The sequence below is a fragment of the Leiobunum rupestre genome, chromosome 9, assembly GCF_980474605.1.
Source record: "Leiobunum rupestre chromosome 9, qqLeiRupe1.1.hap1, whole genome shotgun sequence".
Classification (NCBI taxonomy): domain Eukaryota; kingdom Metazoa; phylum Arthropoda; class Arachnida; order Opiliones; family Sclerosomatidae; genus Leiobunum; species Leiobunum rupestre.
This window is the reverse complement of record NC_143392.1, coordinates 54,475,917-54,498,029: the sequence shown is the minus strand read 5'-3', so window position 1 is coordinate 54,498,029 and position 22,113 is coordinate 54,475,917. Positions and strand designations below refer to the sequence as shown.

The following is a 22,113-nucleotide window of genomic DNA, read 5'->3' as shown; positions in this document are numbered from 1 at the left end:
ATCGCTTCTCGGCCTTTTGGCTAAGATCAAAGTGTAGTATCTGTTTGCTCCTTTTTTCGAAGCCAAAGGCCGGGAATCGTACGCACCTGTAAAAGGAAGTATACTTACCTGCATTGCTGCTACCGTTGCTGTCATCTTGTTCCTGCCTGCCGCAGTCCTAAATCCACCGCCCGAGGGGTCGCCGTCCGGCGTCTTCCTAAGCCAACCATCGCTCCTGACGTCTCAACGTGATGCCATGTTACCGTCGTCGTCCAAGTTCCCGGACCAACAAGCTCCTGCTCTCGATCCGGTATCCGCTTCCGCTCTCAAAGCCGCTTCAGCCCGAATAAGGCACGACGGTACCAATGTGGAAGCAATAGCTTTAGCTCTACTTGACCACGTTGGCCCGAGGAATGTCACCGTGTTTCAAATGGTGACGAAATCTGAAGTCCTAATCACTTTCCGGGATGCAACCAGCTTCCAGAAAGCCGTGGATAGCGGAATCGTGGTCGGTGGCAAACCGCTCGATGTCGTTGCTGTTGTCGACCCGGTGACATATATCACTGTTAAAGATGCCCCAAGCTGGTGGGAGATAGCCATATTCAAGAAGGCGCTTCGTTCCTGCTGTGACGTGATGTCGGAAACGTGGGAGACTTATCAATCATGAGTCTTGAAAGACCTCCGTACTGGCACAAGGAGGCTTCAAGTTAGAATCAAGGGTCCAATCCCGAACCTGATGACCATTTGTGGACATCGAATTGAAATCACATATCGAGGTGTCCAGAAAATGTGTTTCTACTGTCACAAGGACACTCATCAGGTTCGGGATTGCCCGAAAAAGAAGAACAAGGCTCGTCAGCCTCCCGAGTCCAACGGAGAAGCCATCCCAGCTCCCAGCAACTCGACAACTTCCCCTTTGGGGGAGATACTTACCAACGCCATCTCTCGAGACCTGAAAGAAAAACCATCACGCACACCAGAAATACTTACCCAACCTAACGACTCCAAAACCTCTGACAGCAGCTTTTACCTGACAACACCTTCTCCAAAGACCGTAGATCCTCCAGCCAAAATTTGTTCCTTCGCCGAAGCCTTGAAATCACCACCACATCACGATGACCTAGAACCCGAAAGCGAACCCGAATCCATTGATTCTGACAACAACTCCAGACCCCGTTTTAATCCATTAGAGTGGAATTATACCGATTCATCACAACTACATTTACATCTACTGAGGAAAACCGAACTTCAAGCCCTTCTTTCAAAAATAACTCCAGAGCACCCGCACGTTCACTCATCCTAAACAAACGAGCAGAAGACTATTGGAGTTTTAAATCCAATGGTAATCAGCAAAGCTACACTACACTAACTAACTAATGAAACTAGTGAGAAATCATAACGTAGTGATTTAATAAAACAAACGTTTATTAAGAATGAGTACTTTACAAGATGAACGACATATTAGGAGTGACGGTAATATTAAACGCTGTAAGCGAATATATATACACATAAGGTTAAAAAATAGTAAGATAAGATTAGTGATTAAAAATATATCTTATTTACAATAAACATTTTTTAACCTATTAAAAAAACTAAACGAGAAAAGCCGATAACGCTTTTTATCTTCAACACTCGCCCTCGTTGACGACTTTCTCGTACTGCCGTAAACTGAGATTCTGACGGTGGCGGGTGAAGACTTCTTTAGGTAGTGGCTTAGTGAAAATGTCGGCCAGCTGTTCTTCACTCGGGACGTACATAACGTCGATGACGCCCTCTTCGACCAGTTCACGAATGTAGTACTGACGAATACTGATATGTTTCGTTCGGCGATGAAACTCAGGATTTCTGATGAGTTTAATGGCCCCTGCATTGTCGACTCGGAGTACGGGTACATCATCGTCTACGTTGAGACCCAGGAAAGACTTGATTCGTTCAATCCAGACGACATCTTTCGCCGCTTCAGTGGCAGCTACCAGTTCAGCCTCCGTGGTTGACAAAGCAACAGATTGTTGCTTTCTGCTCGCCCAAGTAACTGGAGTTGAACCAATTAGGCATACGATCCCAGACGTTGAACGTCTTGTTTTCTCACAACCACCGTAATCAGCGTCGCTGTAGGGGATGGTTGTCATGGAATTCTCGGACTTTAATAAGAGACCCAGTGACTTGGTCCCTCTGAGATAACGAAAAATTCGTTTAACTCCATTCCAGTCAGCGACCTTTGGATTCGCCATTGCTTGGGACGCTCGATTGACTGCGTATTCGATGTCAGGTCGTGTTCCTGTCGCTGCGTATCTGAGACTTCCAATGGCCGAGGCATATATGGTCGTTGACTCGTCACTCTCCTGACTTTAGTTGGTCGTGTCTGGACTGCCGATAGGAGTGCTCACTGGTTTACAGTCTTCCATGTTGACCCTTTCAAGAACCTTCTCGATGTAGGCGCTTTGGTGTAAGAATATGGAGCCGTCGCTTAACTGATCGATTTTAAGTCCAAGATACGTTGACGCTTTTCCGGTTATGATTTCGAATTCATCGCTGAAGTCGTGAAGAAAGTCATCAACTGCTTTGGTGGTACTGCCGGCAACCAATCCATCATCGACGTAGAGAATCAAGACCAAGAAAGCGTCATTGGTTGAGTCCATCAGCACTCTTGAAGCCATGGTTCTGAAGCGATTTGTCAATTCGTTCATTCCAACATCGTGGAGACTGTTTAAGACCGTAGAGACTTTTCTTTAACTTCCAGACTTGTCCACTACTATTGTCGAAACCTTCAGGTTGACGCAGATAAATTTCTTCGAATAGCTTCCCATGAAGGAATGCGGTCTTTACGTCGAATTGCCTAAGGTTGAGATTTTTCTGGGCAACTAGGTTGAGAAAGATTCGTAGTGTCTCGAATCGGGCAACTGGAGCGAAAGTCTCATTGAAGTCGATTCCCTCTCGTTGCGTAAAACCTTTTGCGACAAGCCGGGCTTTGTGCTTGACGATCGTCCCATCTTCATCATTCTTTGTACGAAAGACCCAACGATTTCCGATTATCTTGCGACCAGGTGGAGGATCAACCATTTCGTAGACGTCGTGTCTTTTCATTGCCGAAAGTTCATCTACCATCGCTTTCTCCCACTCGGCGGATTCGTTGCTTGAACGTGCTTCTCGTGCCGTTTGTGGTAATATGTCGCAGATGAGGAATGCTTTATTTGCTAGCTGGCAGCTCTGACATGGTTGGACTTTCCTTAGTGTTGAACGATCTCTAAGGACTGGACCGCTCTTCTCAGGTTGATTGTCCTGGACATGGTCAGGAAGAGACACTGTTGCCTCATTATGTCCGGTAGCCACGTCTTCCGACGCTTTGACGGATTTGGTTGTCTCGTCGTTTGAGTAGTCGGCAGCTCTGGTTGGCATGCACGATGGTGCATTAGTGGCTCTGGTTGGTCCGTCTTTTGATGAGTTGGTGGCTCTGGTAGGCCAGTTTTCGCAAACGAAATCGTCGGTCAATTTTTCGCCCTGGCTGGAGGACTCCCTAGAGACAGGAAGCCAGGAATCAGGAACGCACGTCTCGGGATTGAATTTGACATCTCGAGATCTTAGTTCGTCGTCCAGCTCTGGAACATAAACTCGATAACCGTCTGCATTGTCTTCATAGCCAACCAGGAAACCTTTATACGCCTTCCGAGACAGCTTCTTTCGCTTCTCTTTTGGTATGTGGACAAAGCACTCAGTGCCAAAGACACGCAGATGCTGGATCGATGGGTTTGTCTTCCCTGTCCACAATTCAAATGGCGTCTTCCCAGCAATGCATGTAGGTGCTGTTCGGTTCAGGACATAGACGGCTGTGTTCACCGCTTCAGCCCAGAGTTTCGGTGGTAAGTCCGATCTGGAATGCAATATGGCCCTTACAGACTCCATGATCGTACGATTTTCTCGTTCAGCGACCCCGTTCTGTTCAGGCGTGTATGGCATGGACTTGCGGTGATGTAACCCTTCTTGAGACGTCCATTGACGGAACTCTTCGTTGACATATTCAGTTCCATTATCCGTGACCAGCTCTTGTACTGTGTGATTGCGGGTTCGGCAAAAAGCAAGGAAATCTTTGAAACAATTGACGACTTCGGATTTCTTCGTTAGGAAATATACGGCTCGAACACTGGAATACTCGTCTTTGAATAGGAGGTAGTATTTCTTCCCTTTCATGGACGGTGTTGGTGATGGTCCCCAGAGATCTGAATGGATCCTTTCACCTGGTTTCGTAGCCTTCTCCAAACGAGTGCCGAAAATGTGCCTAGTCATCTTGCCGTAGATGCACCCTTCACAGAGCTTGTCAGACGTCTGGTTTAGAACTTCGTATCCGAGTCTCCGTAACGTCGCTGCTACATGCCGTTTATCCTGATGACCCATGCGTTCATGCCAGACTTGGAGATCGGCTTTCCGGTCATTTCTCGGATCTGCTGCGATGTGAGCGGAGCATGATGGCTGCTCGACTTTGATATCCAGACGATACAGACTCTCGACCTTGCCAGGTACACAAAGGTTCCTTTTGCCTCCGACAACTTCATAGAGACCGCAAGAATTTGCTGTGACCTTGAACTCCAGATTCTTGTTTCTTTTCATTGCGCTTTTCAGCGAGAAAACATTGCAGGCAAAATCACGGATGTGCCAGACATTGTGGACTACCTCTTGATAGAGTTTCTTTCCAATCCGGAACTGAATCCTTATGTCTCCTTCACCATCCGCTGTCATCTGCGTCTTGTTTCCAATCTGAAGAGTCGCTGGAGTAGCGAACTTGCGGAAGTTTAGGAACTTAGTGGCGCCGTTCGTGATATGCTGTGTAGCACCCGAGTCAAAGTACCATGCTGCTTCAGACGATGAGCAAGCAACGAGACCGTTTGCTGCGATCAGACCCCCAATGCTGGTGCGATTACTTTCGTCAACGCTCGTCCTTCTAGGAGTTTTCCTTTGTCCTCGGCAGTCTTCTGCTATGTGACCAAACTTTCGGCAATTGGTGCATTTTGGCTTACGTCTCATGCCTTTCGTCTCGTTTGATGAGTGACTGCGATGACCTCCGGCATTGCGTTTCGCCATCAGACCAGATGAATCTCTGAACGAGTCACCTTCTCGAGTTGCACGGCCAATCAATAATCGTTCCAACTCTGCGACCGTCTGTTTTTCGGTTGGCAGCGTGTCCCAGAGCATACCGAATTCTCGATACTCATCCTGAGGTAGAGACTCGAAGATGCAGGCAATCAGGATGCAGTCGTCGAATGTAACGTTCTTCTCTGTCTGTGCCGTTGACAAGATATCTGTCCAGAGAGAACACATCTGGGCAATGTGGGTGGCCATGTCGACGTCCGGTGACTTCGTAGTTCGCATGAGCTGCGCCAGAAGCTTTCGAAGACGATTTGAAGACTTCTGCTCGAAAATTTCAAGTAGTTTGTCCCACATCTCCTTTGGTGTCTCGCAATTGGTAATCATGTTTTGGACCTTCTTGGATAAGGTTGACCAGAGGATACCACGGACCGTGCTAAACGCCACTCGGTACTTCTTCTTGTTTGAAGTGTATTCAGACTTCTCTGCTGCTGTTGCTCCAGGTACCGGTTCCGTAGGTTCAATCCATTCGCCAGTAAGAATCTCGTATACGTCTCGAACGGTTAGGATGTCGACTATTTGTCTTTTCCAACTCCTCCAATTCTCCGGACCTGATAGCTTCTCGACGTCTTGGCGAAGTAGGCTATCCATGGTGGCTTTCGGGAACTGTTGACAGGATACGGATTACGGTGATGGTAACTGAAACCGGGATACAGCAGACTAGATCATCAGCATAGTAGAGTTGCGCAGTGGGAGCGTGCTGGGCCCATAACCTATTGGAGTTTTAAATCCAATGTTAATCAGCAAAGCTACACTACACTAACTAACTAATGAAACTAGTGAGAAATCATAACGTAGTGATTTAATAAAACAAACGTTTATTAAGAATGAGTACTTTACAAGATGAACGACATATTAGGAGTGACGGTAATAATAAACGCTGTAAGCGAATATATATACACATAAGGTTAAAAAATAGTAAGATAAGATTAGTGATTAAAAATATATCTTATTTACAATAAACATTTTTTAACCTATAAAAAAACTAAACGAGAAAAGCCGATAACAAATCATCGAACTTTTAAAGAACTATCCAAAGAGACGACGTAGTACAACTCCAGAAAAAGAAGTGAAAAAAGGCAAAAATATGTTTTAAATTTAATTTTTAAATTTTCACATAGTTCTTTACTCGATTTTTTACAATGGTTCTTTTTATCTTTTAACGAGTGTTCGCGATAATTTAAATTAAGTTAAAACGCGAACAAATGACTTGAATGTAATTTTTGTAACGAAACGAATCTTTTAATAAACTATTAAAAGTATCTGTTCTTATCAGCTTAATATCTGATACGGGTCCCATCGGGGCCCAAGATATTAAACTTATTTTTGGACGGCGGCGGAGAGGTCGGAGCTTGCTCCACCTCCGCCACGGGTTGGCCTGGTATTGCAGTTCTTCCAGGATCGGCCCACCTCGCTCAATGAATCTAAAATCAAACACCATTTTTATATATATATATATATATATATATATATATATATATATATATATATATATATATATATTCCTGACATCATAAGAGGGAAAGTCGTCATTGGCTAGTAGATCATTTTGAAGATTCGGACGGATTTGTTTTGTAATTTTTTAACTTAATTGTCGTACGTTACCAACGGTATGATTTTTTTAAGTCACTTTCGTTACTAACAGGAGACATGATTAGGAGTTCACAGCCGGCCGCTTTTCGACATTCGCGTTGGCAACACGTCTTCCCCTTTAAAAAAATACCCCCTCCCAAACCATGGTAACTCCGTTCTCAAAACGGACACCATATAAGTTATTTACATCGAGTTACCTAGCAAGGATTGCGGTACTATCGCTGTAGAAATAGGGGACTGTTAAAAGCGGGATGGTTTGGAAAAAACGAGTTTTTGTGTTGCTGATGCCGGGGCGCGTACTACGCGGCAACCACGGTCCATTCGTAGTGCCATATCTCATGACACTTCTCTACAGCTGTTCTGGTAAGCGTGCAGGAGGAAACTCCGTATGATCAAGATTTTACTTTTTCTAATTATCGATTAAGCACGGTTCCATGTTGCCACTTATTAAAAAAAAGACCCAGAGAAAACCGAAGATAAATTATCGCCTTGGCGAACTAGTTAGAAACAGCGTAAAAGAAAATATTTAAAAATACACAAATTTTATTAAAAAGTCTCAAATACCCCGTTAATGAAAAAAAGAGGGAGAGAGGAAGAGAGCAGCCACCGGCACGCCGTGTTCTCCGGTGGTCTCCCTCCCAAGAAATGACCCCACTCGACGCGGCTTACCGTCGTTGATGGGTCGAGAACCAATGTATTCCGCGTGATATTACCGTTGACGGCTGAAAACGCTCGATGGCCGTCGATCTTTTTGTTTGAAATCAAGAAGTTGCTTTCTTTGGTCAGACGTGATGGTTATACACGCTGTCATCTCCAGCCACGAGCAATCTGCTTAAACATAATTATGAAATATATGAATACACAATCTCACTCTTTTTTTTTTCAACACCAAAGCCCCCTTTGCCGGTTATCGCTTCTCGGCCTTTTGGCTAAGATCAAAGTGTAGTATCTGTTCCCAGCTATTTCGCTGAAATCTTGGCCGAAAGGCCGTCAAGCGAGTTTTCCAGCTATACAGCTTGTTCCTGCGATGCTGACTTACCTGCCGGTATCCTGACGTTCCTGTTCCTGATCCTGCTTCTGAAGCTGCCGCTGCTGTTTCCGGTTCCTCTGCTGTTCCTGATTCCGCTGCTGTTCCTGGTCCTGGTCCTGCTGACACTTACCTGTCACTGCTGTTCCTGGTCTCTACGCCTGTATCCTGACTTGGCTGATTCCTGCCAATACCATTCGACTCTGTTCCTTCTTGGGACTTGCTTTCAACTGACGACACCTCTAAAGCCATCATGGCTGCAGAGGTGAAGAAGCGGACCGCCCGACTCGACGTCGACGCTGGCTACATGGAAGTTGCCCGAACCTTCCACGGGAAACTCGGACCGGACAGCATTGACACTCTTCAATCTGTTGGCAAGAATACCTTTTTACTTACCTTCACGACCCTCGCATATCTGCAGCAAGCTGTCTCTTACGGCGCAATATCAGTGAACAACTCTACATGTAAAATTACCAGCGTCGAAGACGATGGAATCTGACTCACCATTAAACAGCTTCCGTCATGGATTCAATGGGATTCAATACTTACCAACTTACGACAATACGGAGACATCAAGGCGCATCGACTAGATGAATATAGGGTATTAAAAGGCATCAAAAATGGAGATCGATTGGTAAAATTAAAAATGAATCAAACAATACCTAATGTGCTATATTTTGGGCGGAGCAGGGCGCTGGTATATTATACCGGGGTCACCAAGAAATGCTTCTTTTGTGAGCAGGAAGGACACGTTGCCTCTACCTGCGAAAAGAAGCTGAACCAGATGGCCGAGAGGACAAAAACCGGAGTCAACGACGACTTACCCATAGATCCTGAAACAAACATAAATTCCACACCTACACCTACCAACGCCACCAATCGTGATGACATCCTGGAAGAAAATAAGGAAAACCAAACAAGCAAAATAACCATACTTACCCCATCCGACGACTCCAAAAACTCTGAAGAGAGCTGGTCCTTAGAATCGCCAGAGGTCTTGCCTCCGAATCCTGAATCTTCTGCTAAAATCAACGGTTACGCCGCTGCCGTCAAGACTACGCCACGTCAAGACCTACCTGCTCCTGAAACTAATTCCCCGTCAACTAAAGAACCTGGAAAAAAACTGGAAATATACCAACGTACCTGGGTTTGGAATAAAGTACCACAAGTCGAAATTGAAGACTTCTGCAGACAAGCCAAAGCACTGACCTCCACGGATCCAACGGTGATCGCCTGGCTGGACGAAGCCCTTCCATTGGCTGAGTCCACCCTTCAACGCCGGTTCAAACGAGGACCGAGTCCCTCCGGAGAAAAAATACGGAAAAAAGAAAAAAAGGAGATTGTAATTAAGCGTTTTTTTTAAGTATATACAACATCGTAACCATTTTTATACCCGATTTTAAATCTATATTTTTAGTTTTTCGAGAAAATTAATAATACTCACCTTGTTCTGTAAAATCCACTTATACTTACCTCGACGACTTAAAAAAGATAAAAGAAAAACCATAACGAAAAGCCAAAACTAAATAACGAAAAATGAAACAAGTTTTTTATGTACGCGCTAATTTAATTTAATTAACCGCGAACATTTTAATATTTGTAATTTTGACTGAAATTTAATAAACAAATTCCGTATCTGTTCTTATCCGCGGAGAGAGCAGACGTGCCTGCGCGGTGCTCCGGTCCCGCGTTTTCCTCTCGCGTCGTTCGCGTCGTTGCCCTTCTCAGGGCGGCGGTCGTTCCTTGTTTTTACGGTGCCGGCCGTTAGGCCTAACGTAGCGTGGATTTTAATTGTAAGTTTTCAAAATTGTTTAATTGATATAAATAAACTTTTTAACCCCGTTTGGGGAGTTTTTGATTTTTGGCGTTTGTCGTCATGGCAACGTTGGTGCAAGCGCGTACCGCGCGTTTAGTAGCAGACAGCGACGTCACGTATTTAGAAGTCGCCGAAGCAGTTTACAATCAAGCAGGACCTGGGGCTTTTGAAACCCTTCAGACATTAGGGAAAGGAGTCTTCATTATAATATTCCTGACCCAAGCTCTATATGATGCATTTATGGATAGCAATTGTCTCTCCATAAAAGGGAAGAATTACGAACTGCAGGGGATTGACTCCAATTCTCGCTGGATTTCCATCAGAAACCTCCCACCCTGGATTCAACCGGAAACCATCTCTACCGCGCTCAAAGAATACGGAGATGTAGAAAAGCATGAGTTTTAAACCCACTAGAATAACCTGATGTTGAAAGGAGTACGAAACGGGAACAGAAAAATAAAAATAAAAATGAACAAACCAGTCCCAAATCTCTGGAAATTCAACCGTGGCCAATACCTGGTAGTCTACCCGGGAGTTGTTTCGCCTGCAAAAATCCAGGACACAACCGAGCAAACTGCCCAGAGATAAAAGCCAAGATGGAGGCTAAGAACGCAAAAAACGCGGGAAACGTGGACGCCGTACGGGAGCTAGAAGTAGCGGAGAAGAACGTTGCTGCCGAGGCCATTATTTCGGTGGCGGCAGTTTCGGCCGATCCCGGTCTCGTTGAGGAACACTCCGAATCCGAGGAGGAGTTCCTTCCCCCCCTTGGCAGCAGCCCCGAGCTCTCTCTTCAAGAGAGGAACGATGCAGCCGTCGCGCTTTTCGACTCGCTGGTTAACGAGACAGCTGATCACTGCGTATTTAAACAAGTCGGAGCGGCAAACACCAGTTACTCGACCGCCCTTCTCAGTCCACCAAGGCAATATCTTCCAGTGACGCCAATTCCAACCTTTAATAAGTTCACGCTTCTGAAACGTCAGAAACTCTCACCAGAAAATGGATCTCCGTCGTCACCGTCTAAAAAGTTAAAAAACACTGTTTCAGTGAGTAATTCAGAAATTGTTTAAATTTAGTTACCCCTTCTTTTTAAAATGTCTTATAATTTAAATGTAGCAACTTTAAATGTAAATGGTTTAAAACAAGTCGCGAAACAACGTGCTATAGCCGCCCTATTTTTAGCTAGCGATTTAGACATTCTGCTCCTACAGGAAACGCATTGGCGTCAAACGGACAATTGGCATAGTATTAGGCAAATATTTTCGGACACTCATATTTTATATAGCAGCGCCCTGTCGCAGTCTTCCACGGGCACTGCTATACTCGTTAAAAGTAAACTTAAACATTCGATTAAACGTCTTCGAACCGATAACGAAGGTCGTCTAACTAGCTTAAATTTAGATTTTAATAATTTAAAATTTAGAATCATGTCAATTTACGCGCCTTGCAAACCGAAAGCTAGACGAGTGTTTTTCGAACTATTTTATCAATTCTTAGACGGTCACTACGACCAATTAAGTATCGGCGGCGATTTCAATTGCGTATTGAATCCCGATCTTGATAGAGTAGGCGTAGGGATTGTTCACGATCATAGCGTCACTGAACTTTCTCGCGTTATCACTGACCTAGACCTAATCGACGTCTGGCGTTCGTGTCATCCGAACTCGAAGGTGTATACGTGGCACTTTAACGCTCTCCATTCGCGTCTGGACGCCATTTACGTTTCGAACAATGACGTTATTAAAGTCGAAAAGGCCGAAATCTTTCCCGTCGGTGGTTCGCGACTTAAAATATCAAATCACGACTTGGTATTCACGCGCCTCGCCATCGGCGTGAAACGTGAGAGAGGTGCGGGTATTTGGAAACTTAATCCAACCGTCCTCGCGGATAACGAACCTTTAAGGGTACGATTGGCGTCCATCATCGAAAAGACCTCGTCAGTGGCGGATTGGGAGTGGGCCAAGGACGAACTAAAGAAAGAGTTGATCAAAGAGAGCCGTCATCGGGCCAAAGAAAAATGCCAACGGGCCGCTTTTCTCAGATGGGCTTTGCAAAAAGTCAGTCGAGTTAAAAACCCAAACATTGAAACGACCGCCGCCGTCGAAGAAGTCAGATCTCTTCTTCAAGACGAATACCGACGCCAGTACGAAGAACGAATGGAATCCACGCCTGCTTCGCTTATGGAAGGGGAAGAAACGTTCTCGGCAGCCTTTTACCGGAACTACATTAAACAACGCCATCACGTCGAAATTACTGGCGCCATAGGCCCAGACGGAAAAACTACCGACAAGGAAAAAATTCACGAAACCTTCGTGAATTTCTACGCCAATCTATACAGCGCCGAGGAGTTAACGGGCGATTTCTTGGATTCGGAGGCGGTAATCCTCCCGTCTTTACAAAAAGGTGACCGTGACACTCTAACCTCTCGAATCACGGAAGCCGAGCTGACCAAAGCTCTGGGACATATGAAGGGAGGCAAAGCCCCGGGTCCAGATGGATTGACCCTTGAACTTTACAAATACGTGTGGGAAAGCGTCCGACCGATTCTGGTCAAAGTCTTTAATACCATGCTGGACGAAGACTCCATGCCAGCTTCCTTTAACAATGGAGTAGTCACTCTTCTTGGCAAGAACGTCCAGTCCAAAGACAACCCTGCGTCTTGGCGGTCCATCACACTCCTGAACTTTGATAGGAAACTTTTGGCGAAAGTTCTCGAGCTACGTATTTCCGGAGTTGCGGGCTCTTTGATCGGAGAGTCGCAAACTTGCGGCGTCAGAGGGAGACAACCACTCTTCAACTTAGTGTTGCTCCTTGACGTATTGGCCTCTTACACCGATCGTCAACAAACAGGCTTTCTCCTATCCATTTATTTTGAGAAAGCTTTCGACCGCGTCGACCACAGTTTTTTATTCAAGGTATTGAGCAAATTTGAATTCGGGCAACAGTTCGTGTTCTGGATCCGCCTTCTATATCTGGAAAATAAAAGTATTTTATTAATAAATAACGAACCTACCTCGCCGTTCAACGTCTGTCGCGGGGGTCAGACAGGGCTGCCCTCTTTCTCCGGTCCTGTTTTGCCTTGCCCTAGAACCTTTACTAAGAAGCGTCATACAGTCACCCGCAATACGTGGCCTAAATTGCCAGGGAAAACCCCACGATCAGTCCCGATTGGCTTATGCGGCCCACATGGATGACGTCAATTTCTTACTAGAAGACGTCGCTTCAGTCAGCGAAACACTACGCCTGCTGGAGGAATACGGAAGCGAAGCTGGGAGTAAACTTAATTTGGCCAAATCCATGTTAAAGTTAGTTGGAGCCGGACGCGCTGAAGAGATTCCCCGCGCTTTTCCACTGCGTATCACTCAAGAACCCGTTAAAATTCTCGGAATTCTATTCCAGAACGACGGCGTAGCACCAAGATCAAGCGTACGCTTAGTCCAAAGGTTCCGAGATTCATTTGAAGATTGGAAAGATAATAATCTATCTATGCGCGCCAACGCCCAACTAGTCAAACAGATTGCGCTTCCCCGATTAACATACGGGGTTCCAATCGTGTCATTTTCCAAAGAAGAATTGGCACAAGTCACCAAGTCAATTTTTGCCTTCATCTGGGACGGAAACTATGAAACGGTTGCCCGCCCCACGATGACCTTAAGGAAACACGAAGGGGGATTAGGCATCCCAGATGTCAAGGTTTTAGTCCAGGCACTCGAGACGTCAAGGTATATGGCGTGCTTACGTGTCGAAAGTCATCCTGTCAACGACTCAGTTGTTTACAACCTGTCGTCGACGTCAAAATCAGTATTTGGGCTTCCTTGGGACCCAAAAAAACCACACGCCAGCAACGTACACCCGCACTACATCAATTTTAAAGATACGGTTTCTACTCTCAAAGCCATAGACCCCGGGGCAGTTCTTAAGAACAAAAGCAACGCGTATTTCGAGGAAGTGCTTCGCAAAAAGAAGCGTCCCAGAATACTCGCGGTTCAGCCAACGGTCAACTGGGAAGTTTCTTTCAAAAGAACGTCAGCGAAGTGTTTGGAAGGACGCCGAAGTGACTTGCTCTTCAAGATAACTCACGACGCGCTCCCGACAAGAGACGCGCTGTACACGCGAAACATGGTGACCACGAGAAAGTGCGCGTACTGTGGCGCGAACGAAAACCAAATCCACATATTTTACGAGTGCGATAACGCGAAACTAGTCCGTAACCACGTTCGTCTGTTTCTCGGGGCACGATTCCTGTCGTGGAAATCAATGCTTCATTTAACCCCGCTACCAGTTCCCAGGGATATGATGTTTTCAACCATTATCATCCTTGGTGAAGTACTTTTCCAATTCTGGAAAGCGAGGAACCGCGCGGTTTTCGATAACAAACGAGATAGCGCCACGGTTATTTTAGCACGCGTTCGCCACAATGTTCTCCATCGTGCGCGATTAGACCATCGTCGTTTCAATCCTGATTTATTTAAAGTTCGCTGGTGCAGCCCACCATGTCCGGTAGTAGAAATGACAAATGGAGAGTTAAAACTCTTATTTTAAGGAAGTCTTAGTCACACATACTAGTCCATTTAATCTAAGTCACTGAAAGTACAAATTTTAACCTAAAGTCTTAAGAATATTTACCTTCTGGAAATAAAAATGTTATTTTAAAAATAAAATATTAGTTCCTAAACTTAAAAGTTCACTTACCTTGAACAGTGAACTGTGATACTAAAAAGTGAAAAATGTAAATATTAATTCCTAACTATTAAACGTACAATAATAGTATGTACAAAGACTATTTGCCTTTCATGGACAACTCACTCTATAAAGGGTCTATGACCGTCTAAATAAAAAAGTCAACTGACATCGAAAGCCCTCCTCAAATATTACAGTGTAAAATAATAGTTTACTAATATCAATAGTAAATTAGTAGTCAAAACCATTAGTAAACGTATTTTGAAAAGTGCAACTAAACTCTAAATTAAACGAAATTAAATTGAAAATCTATTTTTGTATTTTGAAAATTTTTAATTTGTAAAGGTGCAATTGTAATTTTGTAGAGTGTTATAATAAAATATTTTAGTATCTGTTCTTATCAGCTTAATATCTGATACGGGTCCCATCGGGGCCCAAGATATTAAACTTATTTTTGGACGGCGGCGGAGAGGTCGGAGCTTGCTCCACCTCCGCCACGGGTTGGCCTGGTATTGCAGTTCTTCCAGGATCGGCCCACCTCGCTCAATGAATCTAAAATCAAACACCATTTATATATATATATATATATATATATTCCTAACGTCAAACGAGGGAAAGTCGTCATTTGCTAGTAGATCATTTTGAAGATTCGGACGGATTTGTTTTGGAATTTTTTACCTTGCCAACGGTATGATTTTTTTAAGTCACTTTCGTTACTAACAGGAGACATGATTAGGAGTTCACAGCCGGCCGCTTTTCGACATTCGCGTTGGCAACACGTCTTCCCCTTTAAAAAAATTACCCCCTCCCAAACCATGGTAACTCCGTTCTCAAAACGGACACCATATAAGTTATTTACATCGAGTTACCTAGCGAGGATTGCGGTACTATCGCTGTAGAAATAGGGGATTGTTAAAAGCGGGATGGTTTGGAAAAAACGAGTTTTTGTGTTGCTGATGCCGGGGCGCGTACTACGCGACAACCACGGTCAATTCGTAGTGCCATATCTCATGACACTTCTCTACAGCTGTTCTGGTAAGCGTGCAGGAGGAAACTCCGTATGATCAAGATCTTACTTTTTCTAATTATCGATTAAGCACGGTTCCATGTTGCCACTTATTAAAAAAAGACCCAGAGAAAACCGAAGATAAATTAATGCCTAGGCGAACTAGTTAGAAACAGCGTAAAAGAAAATATTTAAAAATACACAAATTTTATTAAAAAGACTCAAATACCCCGTTAATGAAAAAAAAAGAGGGAGAGAGGAACAGAGCAGCCACTGGCACGCCGTGTTCCCCGGTGGTCTCCTTCCCAAGAAATGACCCCACTCGACGCGGCTTACCGTCGTTGATGGGCCGAGAACAAATGTATTCCGCGTGATATTACCGTTGACGGCTGAAAACGCTCGATGGTCGTCGATCTTTTTGTTTGAAATCAAGAATGTGCCTTCTTTGGTCAGACGTGATGGTTATACACGCTGTCATCTCCAGCCACGAGCAATCTTCTTAAACATAATTATGAAATATATGAATACTCAATCTCACTCTTTTTCTTTTTCAACCACCAAAGCCCCCTTTGCCGGTTATCGCTTCTCGGCCTTTTGGCTAAGATCAAAGTGTTGTATCTGTTTGCTCCTTTTTTCGAAGCCAAAGGCCGGGAACCGTTTGCTCCAGGGTTTTGCCTTGCCTACCTGCTGCTGGTATACTTACATGTATCCATCGCTGTACTGTCGTTGCTCTGTGCCTGTTCCGGTCCAACTCTGTTCCTGCTCTGGTCCTGCTCTGTCGCTGCTCAGTTCTTGCTCGGCTGCCGATTCCGCTACGGGGTTTCTGCCCCGCTGTTGTCTCTCGAATCCGATCCTCATCCGGCCTTATCTTCTGATCAAGCCTTCAGAATCAGCTCCATTCTAGGAGCTCTCTTCCTCTGCCATCATGGCTACGGAAGAAAAGAAGAGATCAGCTCGTCTTGAAGTCGATGCTGGTTTCCTTGATGTCGCCAAACTTTTTCTCGAGAAAATGGGTCCTGCTTGTCTCGACACTCTGCAACCTGTCGGGAAAGGTATATTTCTACTAACCTTTTCTACGCTGGCACTTTGCCAACAAGCTCAGTCTTACGGAGAACTGATGATCAACGGTAAGCCATGCAAATTCACTGCTATCGAAGACGACGGCCTCTGGCTGACAATAAAAAATTTGCCCAAGTGGATACAATGGGATTCAGTCCTCAGCACGTTACGTCAATACGGAGAAGTTAAATCTCACCGCTTCGACGAACATCCTCTGCTGAAGGGTGTGAAGAATGGCGACAGAGCTGTTAAGATCAAGATGACCAAATCAATACCCAACGTGTTATATTTTGGCAGGATTCGCACCCTTGTTTTCTACCGGGGCGTCGTTAAAAAATGCTCCTTCTGTGACGAGGCAGGACATAATGTCTCGTCTTGCGAGAAGAAGATAGCTAAACAAGAGCAGAAAGCGAAGCAAGCCGCTGAGGAGGCGCAACTCGAGAATCAAGAAGATTCCGTGGAAAGGCCAGAAAACCAACTCACCTTGATCGATGGCCCGACGACATCTATGGAATCCGATGACATCGCCGTTCCTTCGGAAGACGAATCGGAGTACAGGTCCCCCGTGTCTACACCAGAACAACACAAGGCATCTGAAAAAGAAAAGATTAATGTACTTCCCTTCGGCGCGGGTGACAACCAGTCCGTTATGCCGATGGAGAACTCTAAAGATTCAGTTCCGTCACAAGCTAGTCCGTCTGTAACAAACCAAACGTGGCAATTCTAGGAGCCGGGGCAACACGCCCAAGAAAAGCAAGTAGTAACTTTTTTGAGCTTACTTACCTCTTTGATGATAAGCCTAAATATTGGAACTCTTAACGTTAACGGTATGCGAGAGCAGAAAAAACTGGCCGACGTAGCGGCACTTTTTACAAGTAGCAACCTCGATGTATTCCTTGTACAAGAGTCGCATCTTTTAAATCTCGATAATTGGAAGTCAATACGACGCCAATTTTTTACCAATTGTATTTATTTTAGTCAGGGTTCTAACCGCTCCTGCGGCGTAACTATATTTTGTAAAAATCACTTGCAACCTTCTATCAAAAGTTTTCGGGCCGACCACGAAGGTCGTATAATAAGTGTCGATTTTATTTGTGCGGACAACCGCATTCGCCTTTTAAATATTTACGCCTCTTGTATTCCTAAACAGAGAAAAATCTTTTTTAATCAATTATATACGTTTTTAGATTGTCAATATGACCTTTTAATTATTGGGGGTGACTTCAACTGTGTCCGTGACCCGAGCTTGGACAGGGAAGGGGGAACTTTTTACCCCGACCCCAGTACCGACGCTCTGTCCTCAGTGATAACCAATTTAAATTTAATCGACCCTTGGCGTCGCACTTTTCCTTCTACGCCTGGTTTTACTTGAAAAAACGACTACGTAAAAAGCCGACTCAATTATTTATATTTTAGTAACGATTTTAAGTTTATTTTAAATTCTATCCAGATTTTACCCGTGGGTTTCTCTGACCACAGCCTTTTACAAGTGTGTGTCGGAGTTAGTGGGGGAATTCCTCGGGGGCGGGGAGTTTGGCGTCTTAACGACAAACTCCTCACCCCCGAGGACGATAACGATAAAAGTATCGAAAATGAAATTCGATCACTTTTAAATAAATTACACGACTTTAATGATTGGGATAATTTTAAAGTGCAAATTTCTAACTTTCTCAAACAAAAGGGGAAATTGGTCGCGTCAAACGAGCGCAAGTGTGCTAATTTTTATCGGTGGGCGTTGGGTTTATTAGCCAGGGCCCCCGTTAAAAATGTATTTTTGTGTTCCGCGGAAGAACAGGTAAAGACCCTACTGCAAGAGCAGTATACGCAAAAGTACCAGTATTTGGTCAGTTCTAGGGAAGGAGTAGAATTGAGCGGAGAGGAAAACTTCTCCTCCGCTTTCTATTTACAAGCTAAGGGGGCCCGTAAGAAGGGGGTTATCGGCGAGGTCGAGGTTGATGGTGTCCGGCGTAACGACCCTGACGTCATCGAGTCCGCCTTCGTCGATTACTACGCGAAGTTGTACGAAGCCGAGCCGGTTCGAACCTTCGAACGTCCACCCGGGCTTTCTCGTTTATCCGAGGAAGCCAGGGAGGAATTAGAAGGAGACGTAACCCAGCTAGAATTGTTAAACGCTCTTAAATCTTTCAAAGCCAGGAAAGCGCCTGGGCCAGACGGTTTAACCGTTACATTTTACAAACAATATTGGGGACTAATTGGTCCCATACTTACCCTTGTGGTAAATGCTGCTCTGAAGGCGGGGTCTTTTCCCGAGTCTATGCAAACGGGGAATATTTCACTCCTTTGCAAAGACGATCTTTTTAAACATTTTGTAGAGTTTTGGCGTCCAATCACGCTCCTAAATTTAGATAGAAGGCTGATAGCGAAGGTCTTTGAAAACGGAGTTAGTCGTGTCACCGACCAATTGATCGGTCGTGGGCAATCCTGCGGGGTTAAGGGTAGAGTGAGCTATCACAATCTCGTTTTATTACGAGACGCGATAGAATCACTTAATGCTCGTGGTCAGGCGGGGTACTTACTCTCGATAGATTTTAATAAAGCGTTTGATCGTTTGGTACATTCTTTTATTTTTAACGTACTAGATAATTTTGGGTTTGGCCCAAATTTTTAGCTTTTATTCGCACCCTTTATACAGGTAATACGAGTCGTATTTTAATCAATAATTCGTTGTCCAAGGAATTCCAAGTACGGAGAGGTGTAAGGCAGGGGTGCCCCCTCTCTCCCGTTCTATTAAGTTTATGCGTTGAAACGCTACTGTTTAGAATAAACTCGAACCCCCTGATACGCGGTTTTTCCTCTCCAAGGGTTTCGGTCGAGGAACAGTTGAAATATGCAGCCCACGCAGATGATGTTTATTGCGTGAGTGAAGATCTAGAATGTATAAATGACACCGTAGGTGAAGTGCAAAATTATTGTGAAATGTCGGGTAGCCTTTTAAACAAGCAAAAATCGAAAATTATTCGATTAGGCATTGGCCATAAAGAAATTGTTAACAATTTGCCTCTTACCATTAGTAATGGAAATGTTAAAATATTGGGAATACTTTTTAATAATATGAGTATCGATCCAAGTAATGAAAATAATTATGTAACCCGGTTTAAAGATTCCATCGAGACATGGCGCGAATTGTCAATGTCATTTATTGGTAAAGCCCAACTATTGCATCAGGTGGCGATACCCCGGCTTACGTATCCTATTCCGCTGTGATGTTTATACTGCTACTGACCGCTGGGTGGTCCTCCCATGGGTCGCCTGGGTAGAGGTAGTTACCACCACGTAACTCCACCCCACAGTGCTTACTGTCTTCTCTAAAAGAAAAGGACCTGAACACAGCAGCTTCCTGACTCACCACCAGGTCTAACGGTTGAATACCAGCAAGGATCCGCAGCGCATCGCTCGAGACAGTCCTGTAAGCACAAGTAATACGAAGGGCCGCAATTCTCTGAATTGAGCTCAACTTCCTCACCATCACACTATTTTGCGTGCTCTTCCACCAAGCACCGCAAGCGTAAGCCACTACTCTCACAATACACCCATTGTAGATAGTCCTTAACGCTCTATGGTCGAGGCCCCACTCTACCTTTGCAAAACAAGCAATGCTTCGCACCAGCTTCGTCACCCGGACACTTACTTCCTCGAGATGAGGAAGAAAGGAAAGCTTGCTGTCGATGGTGACACCGACAACTTTCAACTTGTCAACATTACAATGTTGACGGCTCCCATCTTATAGATTGGGAGCCTTTTCATTATGGATTTTGCGGCGAAGGTGATAGCCGCCGACTTTTTAATGGAAAAACTCAGCTTATAACGACCCTGACGTCATCGAGTCCGCCTTCGTCGATTACTACGCGAAGTTGTACGAAGCCGAGCCGGTTCGAACCTTCGAACGTCCACCCGGGCTTTCTCGTTTATCCGAGGAAGCCAGGGAGGAATTAGAAGGAGACGTAACCCAGCTAGAATTGTTAAACGCTCTTAAATCTTTCAAAGCCAGGAAAGCGCCTGGGCCAGACGGTTTAACCGTTACATTTTACAAACAATATTGGGGACTAATTGGTCCCATACTTACCCTTGTGGTAAATGCTGCTCTGAAGGCGGGGTCTTTTCCCGAGTCTATGCAAACGGGGAATATTTCACTCCTTTGCAAAGACGATCTTTTTAAACATTTTGTAGAGTTTTGGCGTCCAATCACGCTCCTAAATTTAGATAGAAGGCTGATAGCGAAGGTCTTTGAAAACGGAGTTAGTCGTGTCACCGACCAATTGATCGGTCGTGGGCAATCCTGCGGGGTTAAGGGTAGAGTGAGCTATCACAATCTCGTTTTATTACGAGACGCGATAGAATCACTTAATGCTCGTGGTCAGGCGGGGTACTTACTCTCGATAGATTTTAATAAAGCGTTTGATCGTTTGGTACATTCTTTTATTTTTAACGTACTAGATAATTTTGGGTTTGGCCCAAATTTTTAGCTTTTATTCGCACCCTTTATACAGGTAATACGAGTCGTATTTTAATCAATAATTCGTTGTCCAAGGAATTCCAAGTACGGAGAGGTGTAAGGCAGGGGTGCCCCCTCTCTCCCGTTCTATTAAGTTTATGCGTTGAAACGCTACTGTTTAGAATAAACTCGAACCCCCTGATACGCGGTTTTTCCTCTCCAAGGGTTTCGGTCGAGGAACAGTTGAAATATGCAGCCCACGCAGATGATGTTTATTGCGTGAGTGAAGATCTAGAATGTATAAATGACACCGTAGGTGAAGTGCAAAATTATTGTGAAATGTCGGGTAGCCTTTTAAACAAGCAAAAATCGAAAATTATTCGATTAGGCATTGGCCATAAAGAAATTGTTAACAATTTGCCTCTTACCATTAGTAATGGAAATGTTAAAATATTGGGAATACTTTTTAATAATATGAGTATCGATCCAAGTAATGAAAATAATTATGTAACCCGGTTTAAAGATTCCATCGAGACATGGCGCGAATTGTCAATGTCATTTATTGGTAAAGCCCAACTATTGCATCAGGTGGCGATACCCCGGCTTACGTATCCTATTCCGCTGGTGAAATTCTCAAAAGAGACGCTAATTCAATTAGAAAAATTAATGTTTAAATTTATTTGGAACGGTAAAACCAAATTAGTCAATAGGAATACCATGTACTTACCCGTGTCAGATGGCGGTATTAACGTACCTCACCTTCATACAATTACTTCGAGTTTAAATTTATCACGAACTTTGAACTGTCTAATGCAAGACAAACACTGTGTGGATAAATCGGTAACTTACCATTTGTCTACCTGTGCCAAAACTGTCTTCTGTGTGAAATGGGACTTGAAAATCCCGCATTCGGCCGAAATTGGTCATAATTACATCGAGGCTAAAAATTCGGCAGTAATTGTTAAAAGCAAATTAAAAACGAATGACAAGTTGTCGGACTTAAGTCACGCCCAAATATCTAGTAAATTGGCCATTAAGGCCATACCACGAATGGTTTCTATGAAACCAGAAATAAACTGGACAGTCGCGTTTAAACGAACGGGGGCGAGGGCCATAGAAGGCTCTCGTCGCGACTTCTTGTTTAAAGTTATCCACGATGTGCTCCCTGTTCGAGACTTATTGTTTGGACGCAGTATGGCAAAAACCAGAGAATGCCCTTTTTGTAAGAGCAATGAAACCACTATACATTTAATGTACCAATGCGATAACGCAAAAATGCTATTAAGTACACTTCGACAATTCTTCGGATTAAATTTTATATCTATTAAAACTGTTTTATATCACGCTCCCCTACCGGTCCCTCTCCC

The 22,113-nt window shown here is 44.4% G+C and overlaps 1 non-coding gene and 4 pseudogenes across 1 annotated transcript; all 5 read left to right on the top strand.

The window, feature by feature from the left end:
- LOC149930938 (U2 spliceosomal RNA) lies at positions 1-67 on the top strand (annotated as a pseudogene).
- Positions 68-6,352: 6,285 nt separating this feature from the next.
- On the top strand, positions 6,353-6,530 carry LOC149930937 (U2 spliceosomal RNA; annotated as a pseudogene).
- Positions 6,531-7,617: 1,087 nt separating this feature from the next.
- Positions 7,618-7,720, top strand: LOC149930936 (U2 spliceosomal RNA; annotated as a pseudogene).
- Positions 7,721-14,581: 6,861 nt separating this feature from the next.
- Positions 14,582-14,771, top strand: LOC149930935 (U2 spliceosomal RNA). Its single transcript, XR_016476517.1, has one exon. It is a non-coding gene; the product is annotated as a U2 spliceosomal RNA (small nuclear RNA).
- A 1,041-nt stretch (positions 14,772-15,812) lies between these two features.
- LOC149930934 (U2 spliceosomal RNA) lies at positions 15,813-15,894 on the top strand (annotated as a pseudogene).
- Positions 15,895-22,113: the final 6,219 nt, after the last annotated feature.